General features: G+C 44.8%; 1 pseudogene; it reads right to left on the reverse strand.

The window, feature by feature from the left end:
- Window positions 1-334: 334 nt before the first annotated feature.
- On the reverse strand, window positions 335-10,876 carry LOC123487203 (annotated as a pseudogene).
- Between the last annotated feature and the right edge of the window lie 5,077 nt (window positions 10,877-15,953).

The following is a 15,953-nucleotide window of genomic DNA, read 5'->3' on the forward strand; positions in this document are numbered from 1 at the left end:
CTGCCAGTGACAAACTGCAACAGTAGGACCCTCTCCTCTTAGAGTTGGGCTTTCCTACCACCTTCAGAACCACTACAAGACAAGAGAATCCACATTAAACCAAATAAAAACCACTGTGAGATAAGAGAATCTGACAGAGAATCAACTTTAAGCCACTAGCCAGCCTGGGAGGAAAGGGTTAAGATCTCTGTAGGATCAGCCAAGCCTGTGGTATATCTCTCTAATTTGGAGAGTGCTCCAATCGGGGTCCTCCCTCTCTATTGAGGTGGTGTTACATTAAAAAGAGTCCTCCCCGGTCAGCGCTAACTCACCTGGATGACAGGTTCCTCCGGAGTCATAGCCTATGTATTCTGTGTTCATGCCAGTCCTGCGCCGATCTCTGTAGCATCCCAGACAGCAGCAGCTCCTATACCCACACAGACACCCACACAGAAACCAGAGGGAGATAAATGGTGTAGCAGTCCCAGGACACATGTATCATATACAACAGACTTATAAAACATAACCCAGTGCTTCTTCTGTTCAAAATCCTTATTTTGACAAAGACACAGGGTGTTTTCTAACGCAACTGAACACGGGTGGTGCAGAGCTAAACTCTCACTCCCCACTGAGTCTGAGTGTTGTCAGCAGGCGAGATGTGACCGTGTGACTGAGGCTTGTACCTGCACACATGTCCAATAACACACGGCTTGGCCAGATAATCGCCATGGCACCCTATCGGGACTGGTGAGGACATGGATTTTGCCCGACACACACAGAAACAAATCCTGATCTGAGCCGGGTGGGGGCCATCACGTGACTAACATGTTGACACCCCTGAGCCAGATAAGGCCAATCAATTCCTGCATCAGACATCAGAGCCCGCTAGGCGAGCAGGCGAGCAGAGAGGCAAGGAGGAGAATAAAAGAGAATGGGCAAGAGGAGGTGAAGGCAGAGAAGGAAGTACGGAGAGGTAAAGGAGAGGAGTTGAACACAGGCAAAAGGAGAAGGCCTTAAGGAAAAGCGAGGACACTAACCAATTCATATTCGTCAAAGAGAGCTGGATGAGGGAAGGGAATGAAGGTGTGGAACCAGTGGAAGGCATTTATCTTGGGGTTGGATGGCTTTCGAGTCATCATAACTCTGTTACCCAACTGGACATACTCGCCTGAGAGAGAGAGAGAGAAGTTTATATAGGGAACATTCACTGCATGAAGTATGGTTGATCTTTGGGCAGCCCTCTAACACCATCTCGTTTCTGGGCGTCTTCCTTACAGAACATTACCACCTGCAGGCCAACTGTGGTACTACACTCTCAAATTTCAAAATAACTTTGTCAAACATGAAATAAACCACGCACACCCAAGCACGCACATTATTTACTCATGAATCATATAAGGTCATAAGTGTTAGAGAATACAAGGGAGCAGTCTAGAAATCATATCGCAACTTCCTTCTGCTTGACCTGTCAATCATCTCACTATTCTCACCTAGTTGATGTTGAGAGCAACAACAAAAAAACATTTCAGATCCTCCTTCTGTATTAGGCTGGCTCACCTTGTTTTCCTTGGTGACGATGATGCTAGTCCCTTCAGGTTTAGTGTACCTCCTCCATGGCGCCGAACACATCTGTTTCCACGGAGAAAGTGAGCTCCAGTCCCAGGTCACTGATGTCGTTGTCCAGGATCCACTGCAGATTCTTGGCATACTCTGGATCGATAGGACTGACACGTCCTGTTAGCTCACTGGGATGCCTGGACACACGTACATCATGTTAACAGCCCACTATAGAATGTGTGTGTGTGTGTGTGTGTGTGTGTGTGTGTGTGTGTGTGTGTGTGTATTTTGCAGTATGTGTTTGTAAAAGGAAGCGGGTGGAAGTAGATGTTGACCAGCTGACAGGTGGTGAAGAGCCAAGCCCAGGATCTGACCCGCAAGCCGGAAGTAGTTCAGGCTGATCAGGGTTCACTGAGTTACATTGGGCTGGAAAGTAGTGCCCTGTGAGACACACATACACACACACACACACACACACACAGATACACACACCGATGTGCACACACACGCCACACAGGCAGACACACACACGGTGACAAACAAACAAATACAGTCAAGGTTTGATCTTATAATAATAATAAATCTTCTTACCTACCTATCCTGAATAAGTATTTGGTTTCTGGCGCAAGAGAGGGGAAGAGAGAGGGCAAACATACAGTCACAATATACAGCTAGGCTAGGCATACCAAAAATATCATTACTTGAACAAAGTATTTGGATCATGATGCAAGGTAACAAAAAATTTTTTTACCGTGAGGGAGAAAATACACCCTCAATTACAGTAGAAAAACACTGTTTACACATCAAACAAACATCAGCCAATCGCAAGGTGTCTCACCGTCCGCTGACTTGGTGAAGAGGCGTAGTCTGCATTGATGATCTCATTGGACAGGGCCGTCAAACCCTCCCTCACCTGCGCCCTGGCCCTGGAACACAAAGGTCTGAGTCAACTAAAGGTCCACTGCTAACACTGAGCACAGGCTGAAATGGGACCAGGTTTCCTGTATACTGCACAAATAATGCAGTGTTGCTAGGACTAAGCATGGGTCAATTTGAGATGGTGCCCTATTCCCTTTGCATTTGGGAACTATTCCATTGTTTCCATTGCGCTGAAGCAAGTTCAATCAGAGTTGCTAAACTAAAGTATTTGAAAGAAAATCAATACTATTTAAACCCAGGTCAGACAGACATTGATAATACCCACCATTCCTTCTCTCCATGGAATCAAATGCGGCGATGCCCTGTTTGAGCTTCTCATTGGTCGGATTTGGAGACCATCCCTTCCTTCTGCTGAATATGGACTCTGAGAGAAGGAGAAAGAAACATATTGAGAAAGAGATATTTGATACGTGCTGGGTGGAGTGTAAGACATTTGGGGATGAAGGATGGTCAGTGGGAGTTAGCCAAACAGGAGCGATGGGTTATACTGTGGGATAGGTCAGTGTGGGCTGGGTACCTCTGTGGATTAGCAGGATGTCGTTCTCGTTGACAGGTCGATGGACCATGTCTAGGTCTGGCTGTCCTGCCAATAGGTGCTCATAGAACCACTCACACCGCTCCTTGAAGGGCTGCGAGGAAGAAACAATAACACTTACTTACAGCCTGCAGGTATAATTGCATTATGATGCAGTTATAATGTATTACAAGACTTCATAAGCATGTATAAACCCCTTATAATGTCTTACACAATTATCCTAACTAAATACCAGCCACAGGACTTCCCAAAAGAAATGCATTATCTCTCTACACTTTCAACTCTGAGACGGTGTCTAAACATATGGCTCTCCAAAGCCTCAAGTGTTGAAATACAGTGTCTGCGCAGAGGAAGAGTGGCGTTTATATTTGTATAATATTTGAATGTCTTTGTTCTCTCTTAGCGATGAGAGATGAGCTGGGGAGAGAAAGTGACAGAGACAGAGACAGAGCAAGAGAGAGTGCGAGAGAGATAGAAAAGAGAGACAGAGAGATTTTACCTGGGGGCTCCTGTGCGTACTGAGAGGGAGATGTGGAGATGAAATAGTCTTCTGGTTAAAATCTGTAATTAAAAGCAGGGACTCTTATTCCCGGGTGGGATATAATCTATGAGGTACTTGAGGCTTGCCCACGCCGTCCTTGGCTCAAATATGAGTGAGTGGAACACTAAACACAACTTGAGGAGGCACTTAAAATTTATGAAGCTATATATAAAGGAACTTAAGACAAGTGTTATCGCCATGGCAATAATGTTGTTAAATGATCCTGCCTGGGAGACACAAGGCGTTTCAAAGTCCTCATACAGAGTCCCCAGAGGAGAACTGCAGAGGGACATAAGAGAGAGAGGGAGAGAGAGGGCAGAGAGAGAGGGGCAGAGAGAGAGGGGCGGGACATAGAAAAAAGCGGGGAGAAAGCTGCTGTCATAGCTTGCAAATGTATGAGGCCATGGGATCGTTGTCTTGGGCCTTGTATGTCCTGCCTACAGCAGATACACAGCCAGGAAGTTGACTGATGAACCAGCCAATCACAGGTCTCACCTGGCCTTTGATTATGTGCATGAAGCGGGACATGAGCTCCGGACATTCCAACAGGAAGTGGAAATGGTTAAAGATGATCTTTGGATTCCTGAGGAAGCGAGAGAGAGATAGAGGAAGGAAGGAAAAGAGGAAATGGAGAGAGAGTGAGTGAGTGAGTGAGTGAGTGAGTGAGTGAGTGAGTGAGTGAGTGAGTGTGTGGTGGGTGGTGAGTGGAGAGAGAGAGAGAGAGAGTGAGGTGAGATAGAAGGAAGGAAGGAGAAAAGAGAAATGGAGAGTGAGGAGTGAGAGTTGAGGTGAGAGAGAGAGAGAGAGAGAGAGAGAGAGAGAAAATGACAGGTTAAGTTAAGAGATTGATAAGAAGTGTCTGGTAAGCATAAGTTTAAAGATCCTGTCAAAGGATTCACCTAGTTACGAAGCATTTGAGCACCTCGTCATGCTTTACCAGACAAACTCTATGAAGCGAGGCGTCATTCTGGATGAGAAAGACAAGGAAACACAGTGGGAGCAAGATAATAAAATAATGAACACACTCACTACATAACCAGGAGCTGTGTTTCAGAAGACCACAACACAGGGAATAAGTGGTGCAGTATCTGTCTATTATAATGAGTGGATCTGATCCTCTCCAAAAAGCAATAACCTGCATTATTGAAACAGTGTTTCCCTGACAGGGGAACAGCCCAGATATCAGCTAATGAAGAGCAGGCCTGGGAAGGAGAAACACAAAGACAAACACAGCCATCTTCTTCTCCTACAGCAGCATAGGGCCAATAACAGTGGCTCTATTCGAAGCGTTCAATTGAGATAGGTTTAATGATCTAATTTAAATGTAATTATCTGTAGGGGCGAGAAAGGGTGTGTGTGTGTGTGTGTGTGTGTGAGTGTGTGTGTGTGTGTGTGTATGGAGAGAGATATTAAAGATCCATTATTTCCCAGGCCTACTCACACAGAGGGGATCTGAAGGAGGAAGAGTTCGTAAGTATCTCTGTAAAAACTAGGACATTATGGGGAAGGAACACTGACTCTGTCGTTTAGTAGCGATATAGATCTTCAAAATCAGGTGTGTGCACTTGAGTGCAATCAAGAGCCGGGCCAAAAGAAAACCAGCTTGAAACACTCAGGCTCCAAGAACCTGAGTTGCCCATCCCCCTGGGTTAGAGGTCAGAGGTCAGAAGTCATTCTCACCCCTGCTGGCATCTGACAGGAACAGCACATGTAGAGCCTGGATCACCGCTGAGCCGATTGGCGTCATAGAGATGACATCTCTCCGTCTGCGTATACCTCCGGCGTTTCCCATAACAACCTCCAGGGGGTCCTCTTGTCAACCTCTGGGTTCAGCAAAAGGGAGTAGGGGGCATGGGGGGCAGTGCCACCGTGAAGGCCGAGCGGGGTGGAGGTGGAGCCAGTCAACCTCGCCGCGTTGTTTGAGGAGGAGGAGCGATCTCGCTCTGAGAGGAAGAGTTGGAGGGTCCTGGTGGCTCCTTCTCCAGCTCTGTAGAGATCAACACCAACCACTCATCTAGAGAGTGCCAGAGCAACTCCAACGTGAAGGAAATAAGAGAGAGAGAGGAAGCGGGGATGCAAGGAAAGAGACTGAGTGAGTGAAGGAGAGAGGAGAGAGGGGGGAGAGAAAGAGGGATGGAGAGGGCGAGAGAAAGAGACCAGACAGACAGACGTGAAAGAGAGAGAGAGGGAAATAGGGAGAAAGAAAAAAAAAGCGAGGAAGAGAAAGAAAGGGGTAGATGCTGACACAAAACACACACAAACACACTCAAGAGTCATGCACCAGGACAAGTCATGGATCAGGTGATCAGGAGATGGTGAACAATGCGCCCTCTTCAGTTCACACAATGTACTACATCTCTGTGTGTATCTGAAGTCAGGTTCAGTACTAACCCCATACTGACCTTAAAGACCTGGCTGCGCTGCGTCTTGTTCACGTTGTATCCCATGTCATTCCCGTTGTTGGGAGAGGAAGGGCCCAGAGCGGAAGACATGGCAGAAGATCCGGATGATTCAGCAGACTCTTCATCTGAGCCTCGTAGCTACTGGACAGACTGGAGAGGAGACTGACAGTGAGTAAAGAATAGAATAGACCTCGACCTAAATGACTAGCGTTTAGGTAGTGGAGTTGCTGTTACATGCTTATTGCATTGTAATGACTGAATAAACATCCTTCTTTCAGAGAAATTAGTTAGAAACTAAATAAAGTGCACTTCCATATGCATTTGCCTCAGGTCTGGCTGGGAGTCTAGCAAGAGGTTTACCTGAGGTGTTTGTGTCCATTAGCTTAGTGGCTACCTCTGCTAGACTGGTCAGGATCACTCTGGTAAGTGACTGTCACTCTGCTGGAAGCATGCTCGCCTGCCTGAGCTTTTTACAGACACAGACACAGTTTAAATATGCCTTAAGCACTTTCTAAAAGAAAAGAGGTGCGTGGACATGAACTACTAGTCATTGCTCTAATAACAGAGTGAGACAGATAGACAGTAGAATATGTACCATATTATAACTGATGTCATCATTCTGCGTCATCTGGATAGTGTCTGGAACAGTCTGCCGTGGTGCTGGATGAGGATCTTCACGTCTCCCCATAACCACCCTGAACAACACACACACACCAACACAGTGGGATCAGAAAGGGGAAGAGACAGACAAATGCTGTTTTCTGGGTGCTTGTTTGTTATATTAGCCATTTGTTGTCATGATAATGCTCACCTGTACACACAGATCAGAAGGGTGACTCCATTCTTGTCAGGTAGGTTTGTAGCCCCTCTCGAGAGAGAAGGATCTGTGCCGTGTCCTTTGACCGTGGCTGTGGGACATAAGTAGGGCTTTAATGTATTGAATGTATTCTTGTATGTTTTTAACACATTGCTCTCTACTCCTTTTTACTTCTGAGATTGTGTCTTGTAGTAAAGAAATGTCAATGTATATCATCATTGCCTACAAATGGTAATAGACTTAACTTTAACCTCTATCCACTATGCCTAAGGCTCACACACACAGATTTCTAACAAAATATAAAGTTAGTGTTGGTTAAAGGTTTAAACTCCTATATAATGACAATTCAGAAGATAGGGTTAACGTTAAGAAGATTAGTCAATAGAAGGCTGGAGTCAGGGTTGGAGATCTGAGAAGGCTTGTACAAAATCAAGATGTACAGTGTATTATTTCATTCACCAGACAGGCACATTGGCTGGTGGACCAACCACTTCTGACTCAATTTGATATACTCTGTGATGCAGTCAGTTGACAGTAAAACAACACTTCATTTATCCACAGTTCATTACAGACTAATTGTTCTAGTCAATTTGCTTTCAAGTGAGCTCATATTAATTTTTTGACTAATGTACAAGTGAAACATAATCCAAAACAAAGATCAGAAAAGGATACTGTACCTCCAGCCTCCAGCCCTGCTCCTCCTCTTTTGTGTGTGTCTGTGTGTGTGTCTGTGTGTGTGGGCCCGTGCACAGAGCTTAATACACTCAAGGAAGGCTGGGGTGTCACTGTCATGTTCTGGAGTGTAGGAACCTCATTATTCTCCCACTCTGAAGTTGAGGGATGAGTTTTCTCGTGCTATTCTTATCATCTGAATAGAGACAGGCTGCATAGAGACCATCAGGAAGGTTTGACAGGGATAAGTGTGCTACTGAAGTTTGGGACATATCTCTGAACAGCTGTCTGGCTAGCGATCACTGTTCTTTGGTCTTTTCATATTCCATCTGCTTCCTCCTCACTCCAACTAATAGCCTTGTAATGCCGTAGAATATATATTTGCAAACGCACTGAATCAAACAACAACGTTTGCATTTCAGTTGCCGGGTAATGTATTACAAAGAATAGTTTATATTCCATCCTACAATTCTAAGTGGACAATAGGAAGAAGGATGAGAGGAAGTATTGCATCATGGTGTGTACTAGTGTATGTAGTGACCTGCAGGCGGAGAGTAGTGTGGTGTGGCCCCAGAGCAGTTAGGTCTGTTGATGTCCGCTTCACTGTCCAGCAGGCACTGCTGCGTCTGATGGCGTCATCGACCCACACAGGCCAAGGAGGAGAAGGAAGAGAGGGGAGACACACTCATCATCCTATTCATCATATTATTCATGATTGAACTTATCATAAAGTTATCATTAATACACTTTGAAACTTGAATATATTTAAACACTGGTAAGTTCCATATCCAACACAATCAATTACAACCACTGGGAATATCAAAAATGACACCTGTTCTGTACACTCACCGTCTTGTGTCTATGATGAACACTGTATGCTGAATATTGGACATTTTATGGAAATGTTGGTATTTCCATACAGGTCTTAGTTGATATATGGGTGTTATCTACTCACAGTCTTGTGTCCGTTCTGGCAGGCTACATGGAGGCGGTCTGTACCATGGCATCCTCTACATCCACATTAGTCACATTGCACCAGGTCATGAAGCAGCTCAGTCCTCCGGTCACAGCCAAGCAGTGGATCTAAAGGAGGAGGAGGAGGGAGGAGGAGGAGGGAGGGAGGAGAGGAGAGAGGAGGGAAGGGAAGGAAAGAAGGAAAATAAGGAGGAGGGAGGAAGAGGATGAGGAAGAGGAGGAATGTAATAAAGCATAAACACAAGTACACCCTGTATACACAACTTTTTGTGTGTGTGAATGGCATTTACTGTACGCAGTCTTGACTCACGTTCACCAATTATATTAGCACTACATCCCTGAGATCCCATGACAAGAATTTAACAGCAGTACTGATCTGTCTATACACATGACTTCATAAGCGATACTCACAGCTGTCAGTCCCTCATTGTTGCAGATGTTCACGTCTGCATTGTATTCTATTAGTCTGCCCTTACACTTTTCTGCCTATAGAAAGGAAAGATAGGGGTATCATATATGCTCTAAACATCATCATCACTGTCATCAGCATCACCGACCATGTTCACTGGGCTGGCAGGATCTGTGATCTCCCAGAGTAAGGTGTATTCTGCCTCCCTACCAAAGGGAGGCGGCAGGTATATAATTAGAGTGTGCAGTAATATCTATGTACAGTATGGTACCCGTTTCTGGCAACCAGATGCAGAGAGTGCACCTGAGATGTCCTGGTAGTTAGGGATTCGCTCCTCTCTTCAGCAGTAGGACCAGGCACTCCACTGATCCACAGCTACAACACAATAACCAACACGTTAACAACACCACAATACACAAATAGATGTAGAGTACTCACCCACACAGAACACACATCACAGCAGATACAGGTTTCATCAGACACACCACTGTGATAGAAATGAAGCTGGGAGGTTGGTTTCCAACAAAACAATGGAACAATTAGAACAATCAGTGATACAATGTAAACATTCCCTTTATGGCAGCAATGTGAAGTAGACTATAACTTGACTCGTCCAGAAAGCGTAGTTCACATCCAAACTTGGAGTTGAGGAGTAATTCAGAAACTGACCTTCGAGACAATACAGACATGTGAGATAATTGTATACAGGAACCAATGTTGACAACTTGACTGTCTCTCTATCTCACACACACACACACACACACATGGTCATACCTGTGCTGGTCAGCCATAACCATTAGCATGAGTGTGTAGACTGCGGTTTCATTGTCTGTGAGGGGAGCAATAATTGTGTCATAATAGTGTCATTGATAATTGTAAAATTAAAGAACAAAGATCTTCCTCTGCTAAAATCATGTCATTTAGTCACTGAACAATTACATTTTTGTGTAATCAAACAGTGAGTCAGTATTCTTAGTTCTAACCTCCTAAGACAGAGCTCTCTGTATACTTAGGACCGTCATAACTACATCCACTATCGGTGACTGTACTTCATTCAAACCAGACACTATCAGGATATCAAAAAGGATTGTGCAATGTAGCGCCTCACCTCAGAATGCACTTCCCGTACAAGACCAAAACACATTTCTGTTCCTACTCCATTAGATCTTTGAGTTCAACTCAAAGGTAATGTTGTTGCTGTTGTCAGACATGGACACGAGTACAGTGGTAATATATTGGTGTTTATTAGTTACACAACAGACATGCCTAACATGCACTTCTGGATCAATAGAAGAAAGGTAACAGAATACAGTAATCAACCAGGAGAAGGGGATCATCTCCCATAACAGCTATCTTCCTACTGAACTCAGACAGTCTGAAGAGTCTGTTTACTAACAGGTCTGTATGTATCTGCAGCCCTATGCAACCCATTCCTTTATGTCACCACACTGAACTTATGCCAGCCATGACATCTTTCCAGTCCTCCTTCGTTTTGTATCATGGGGAAACAATGTATGTATCAGTTGGTCTCACTAGATTCGTATCATTTTATTACTATTATATATGGTTAGAACAATAGCCTATTCAGCATCAGTCTGTAGACAGGGAAATGTCTAATGCCCTCAAGGGTTGCTGGCTCCGCCTTGTTATTGACAAACTGTCAGATGATACTGTAATTCAAACATTTAATGACTATATTTATTAGCATGAATATACAGTATGCTATAGATATAGCTAAAACCTCATACTATCCTGTCGATTATTTGTGTCCTTTGGTCGATAGGCTATACCTTCCGGTAGCTCGACGGTCCTGGCGCGACGCGAGGGCGGGTCCAGCCTCAGCGCGTTTGGTGCTCCATCGCCCGTTCCATCATAGGTGTACCAACAACCAGGGGACAAAACCGAGGATACAAAGCCTCGAGCACGATTATTTTTCCACTAAAAGTGCTTCTGGCTTCGATGTCCATCGAGCCGCCGAGAAATGAAGTGGTTCAACATTTACATTAGGCTTGCCCCTTTTCCTCTCACCCTCTGATTCATTCAGCAACATTTCTTGTGTCCCATTCTTCCTGTTTTTTATTACGTCCAAAGGCAATGCGGTCTGGGTACTGTAGTTTTCAGTGTCAAATATGTGTAGCTCAAAGTATTTTATGATGGTTCATTGATTGATTCAGTCATCATCAAATTATAATATCTCTATATTGTTTAGTAGATTATGCGGTTTATATATGTTTTTTGTCCAGAATGTGTATTGTGTTTCAAAAGTAGACATCTGACTAATGTGCCAAAAATCCCATTATACGAAAAAACGCTAATAATTCATGTGTTTAAGATATTATTCTTGTAATGCTTTAAATTGTTCATTTTTTCATTTCATGGGTGGTGCCATCTGTGTAGACTGTATCTGACAACTTATTTGTATTGAATGAATGCATTGACAGACACCCCTGCTTCACAGTGCTTTATGGTCATGGTCTCTTAAATGGATTTGACTTGCATGGAAACTTTCAGTTTGATATGTCTTCAGAAAACATCCGTTTGAAACTATAGTTCAAACTTCCAACATGTAATAAACCTCTCTGACCACACCTTTCCTACCCATATGATTCTGGTGACTTGTTTAATATATGGAGTTTTGGACTAAAAAAAGATTGTGAGACTAGAATTGAAAACATGGGTTGTATTCCAAGACATGCATAATGTGTGTGGGTAAGCGAACCAGAACCTAGGGTTGAGGCATGCTTGAACAAAATGGCAACCATGCTTTACCCTCCAGTGACTCTCTCAATGAAGAGCTTTCAAGCTATGGTGCCAGTCATAACATCGCTTATGGAGCCAGACACTAACTAGATGTAAGAGACAGAACTAGTCTGTTTGGTAACATCGTTAACAGACCCAGACACTAACTAGAGGTAGAGACAGAACTTTAGTCTACTGTTTGGTAACATAAGCGCTAATAGACCAGACACTAACTAGAGGTAAGAGACAGAGCTAGTCTGTTTGGTAACATCGCCCCTAATAGACCAAGACACTAACTAGGGTAAAAGAGACAGAACTAATTCTGTTTGGTAACATAGCTAATAGACCAGACACTAACTAGGCGTAAGAGACAGAACTAGTCTGTTTGGTAACATCAGCTAATAGACCAGACACCTAACACAGGGCATTAGACAGAGAACTAGTCTGTTTGGTAACATATGTTCAGACCAGACACTAGCAGAGTTAGTAGAACTAGTCTGTTTGGTAACATAAGCTAATAGACCAGACTAACTAAAAGTGAGACAGAACTAGTCTGTTTGGTAACATCCTTAACAGACCAGACACTAACTCAAGTCTATTAATCTAAAGTGATTGGGAGAGTTATATTTGAGTGTTTCAGTGAAACGTGGGGGGAGGCCCGGCTCTCTCGCTTTCCCAGATCTTAGTTAATTTCATTCGATCTCCTTTGCATTATTTGCTTCTGTAGCCTGTCAACTGTGTGTCTGTCTATCCCTGTTCTCTCCTCTCCGCACAGGCCATACAAACGCTTCCTGGCGTAGCTGCTGCCTCTAATCTGGTGGTCCCTGCGCGCACGACTCATGTGTGAGTTCCAGGTCTCGGTAGCCTCTGGAACTGCCGTTCTGCGGCCAACAAGGCAGAGTTAATCTCGGCCTATGCCTACCAGTCCCTCGACTTCTTGGCGCTGTGAGGCTGCCAGTTACCACAGAAAACACTGCTACTCTGCTCTTTCCTCGTCTGATCATGTGTTCTCGCCTTGAGCATCTGGTCAGCCACGGCAGTAAGCTGGGAATCCTCATCTCTCCCAAGTGGACATTCTCTCTTTTCCCCCTGACCCATCTGTCTATCTCCTCATTTGAATTCCATGCTGTCCTGGTCACCCTAGCCCATTTCAAGCTTAACATCCTTGTCATTATCGCCCTCCAAGTTCCCTTGGAGAGTTCATCAATAGACAAGCGCCTTGATAAGTTCCTTTCCTGAGGATGGCTCACCCTCACAGTTCAGGAGGTGACTTTAACACTCCCTACGTCTGCCTTTGACTCATTTCTCTCTGCCTCCTTCTTTCCACTCCTTTCCTCTTTTGTGACCTCACCCTCACACTGTGCGCCCCCCTACTCACAAGGCAGGCATACGCTTGACCTCATCTTTACTAGATGCTGTTCTTCTACCAATCTCACTGCAACTCCCCTCCAAATCTCAGAACCACTACTTTGTATTTTTCTCTCTCTCTCTCGCTCTCCTCCTTTTCTGCTCTGTCCCTACTCAGATGGTTGTGTGCCGTTGCAACCTTCGGCTCTCTCTCTCCCTTCTCTCTCCTCTTCCATCCTATATCATCTCTTTCCTCTGCTAAATCCTTCTCCCGCCAATCTCCTGATTCTGCCTCCTCAACCCTTCTCTCCTCCCCTCTCTGAATCTTTGACTCTCTATGTACCCCTATCCTCCCGGCCGGCTCGGTCCTTCCCCTCCTGCTCTCCCATTGGCTTGCTGATTCATTCCGAGCTCAGAGAACTGGGCTCCGGGCAGCCGGCGAGCGGAAATGGAGGAAAACTAGACTCCCTGCGGACCTGTCATCTTTCCACTTCCTCCTCTCTGCATTCTCTTCTTCTGTTTCTGCTGCTAAAGCCACTTTCTACCCTCTAAATTTCGACCTCTGCCTCTAACCTAGGAAGATCTTTGCCACCTTCTGCTCCCTGCTGGAATCCACCTCCTCCTTCCCCCTCCTTCCTCCCTCTCTGTGGATGTCTTCGTCCAACCATTTTAAAAAGAATATTGGCGACATCCAATCCTCATTTATTAAGTCCAAATGACACCGCTGGTCCTGCTCACACTGACCTACCCAATGCTTTGACTTCTTTCTCCCTCTCTCTCCCAGATGAAATCTTACGACTTGTGATGGCGGCGGCCAACAAGCCTGCCCACTTGACCCTATCTCCTCCTCTCTTCTCCAGACCATTTTCCAGAGAACTTCTCCCTTACCTCACCTCCACTCATCAACTCATCCTTGTCCACTGGCTATGTCCCTTCCATCTTCAGAAAGGCGTGAGTTGCACCTCCTCAAAAAAGCATTACCTCGATCCTTCGATGTCAACAACTACAGACCAGTATCCCTTCTTTCTTTTCTCTCCAAAACTCTTGAGCGTGCTGCATCTATAGCCAACTCTCCTGCCTATCTCTCTCAGAATGACCTTCTTGATCCAAACCAGTCAGGTTCAAGACTGGTCATTCAACCAGACTGCTCTTCTCTGTGTCACGGAGGCTCTCGCACTGCTAAGTTAACTCTCTCTCTCCTCTGCTCTAATTCAACTAGACCTATCTGCTGCCTTTGATACTGTGAACCATCAGATCTCTCTCCACCCTCTCCGAGTTGGGCATCTCCCAGCGCGGCTCACTCTTAGTTTTCGTACTACCCCTGACAGAGTCGCACCTACCAGGTTGCGTGGCGAGAATCTGTCTCCACTCGCTCTCACCACTGGTGTTCCCCAGAGCTCAGTTGACCATCTCCTATTCTCTCTATACACCAAGTCACTTGGCTCTGTCCTTATCCTCACATGATCTCTCCTATCATTGCTTTCTGCAGACGACACTAATTAATCTTCTCCTTTCCCCCTTCTGATAACCAGGTAGCGAATCGCATCTATGCATGTCTGGCAGACATATCAGTGTGGATGTGGGATCACCACCTCAAGCTGAACCTCGGCAAGACAGGCTGCTCTTCCTCCCAGGGAAGGACTGCCCGCTCAGCAGTCTCGCCATCACGGTTGGCAACTCCGTTGTGTCCTCCTCCCAGAGTGCAAAGAACCTTGGCGTGACCCTGGACAACACCTGTCGTTCTTCGCTAACATCAAAGCGGTGACCCGATCCTGTAGGTTCATGCTCTACAGCATTTCATGAGTATGATCCTACGCCCACACAGGAGGCGGCACAGGTTCTAATTCAGGCACTTGTCATCTCCGTCTGGATTACTGACTCGCTGTTGGCTGGGCTCCCTGCCTGTGCCATTAAACCCTACAACTCATACAGAACACTTCAGCCCGTCTGGTGTTCAACCTTCCCATGTTCTCTCCACACGTCACCCCGCTCCTCCGCACACTCCACTGGCTTCCAGTTGAAGCTTGAATCTCTTGCCACAAGACCATGGTGCTTGCCTACGGAGATGTGAGGGGAATGCTTCCTCATAACATCAGGGTATAGTCAGTCCCTACACCCCAAGCGAGGGCATTGCGTCCTTCCACCTCTCTGGCCTGCTGGTCCCTACCTCTGCGGAAGCACAGTTTTCGCTCAGCCCCAGTCAAAACTGTTTTGCTGCTCTGGCACACCAATGGTGGAACAAGCTCCCCTCACAACACCAGGACAAGCGGTGTAACTGACCACCTTCGGAGACACTTGAAACCCTACCTCTTTAAGGAATACCAGGATAGTATAAAGTCATCCAGTGGCAGATTTTTTACTTTTATACACACTTTTAAATGCAAAAATAAATATATAAAAAAACAAATGAAAATTATAAATATGCTAGAAAATGTATGAATTAAAAATTTGAAAAATATTTTTAAATAAATTGTAAATTGGTTGTCCCACTGGCTATCATGGGGTGAATGCACCAATTTGTAAGTCGCTCTGGATAGAGCGTCTGCTAAATAACGTAAATATAAATGTAATGTAGCCCAACCACCTCAGTGAAAACATCTAAAAATGTCATGCATCTCATACCATCACACTTGGTTTGCATTAGAAATTCTGATTTGCATGTTTTTTCTATGTGTGAAAGCATAGGTCTGAGGCCAAGAAATGTCTCAATGTAAACGATATGCCATAATGACAAGTAAAATGTGGAAACAGGATAAAAATATGTGCATGTTTTTTTCTAGGAGTGTGGCTTATAAGGTCTGAGGCCCAAATGTCTCAATGTAAACGATATGCCATAATGACAAGTAAAATGTGGAAACAGGATTTAAAGAATTGATTAATTGAAAGAGATTATCCATCATCATTAAATTGTATATTTACTTTAATAAATAAAAAAAAATGCGCAAGAAAGACATTGTAATTAGTATAATAAATCCAAAGATTAACCAGGTAGATTATACAAAAAGTTACAATAAATTATGAAAATCAACATTTGAAGTAGA

This window comes from Coregonus clupeaformis, unplaced genomic scaffold (assembly GCF_020615455.1).
Source record: "Coregonus clupeaformis isolate EN_2021a unplaced genomic scaffold, ASM2061545v1 scaf1517, whole genome shotgun sequence".
Lineage (NCBI taxonomy): Eukaryota > Metazoa > Chordata > Actinopteri > Salmoniformes > Salmonidae > Coregonus > Coregonus clupeaformis.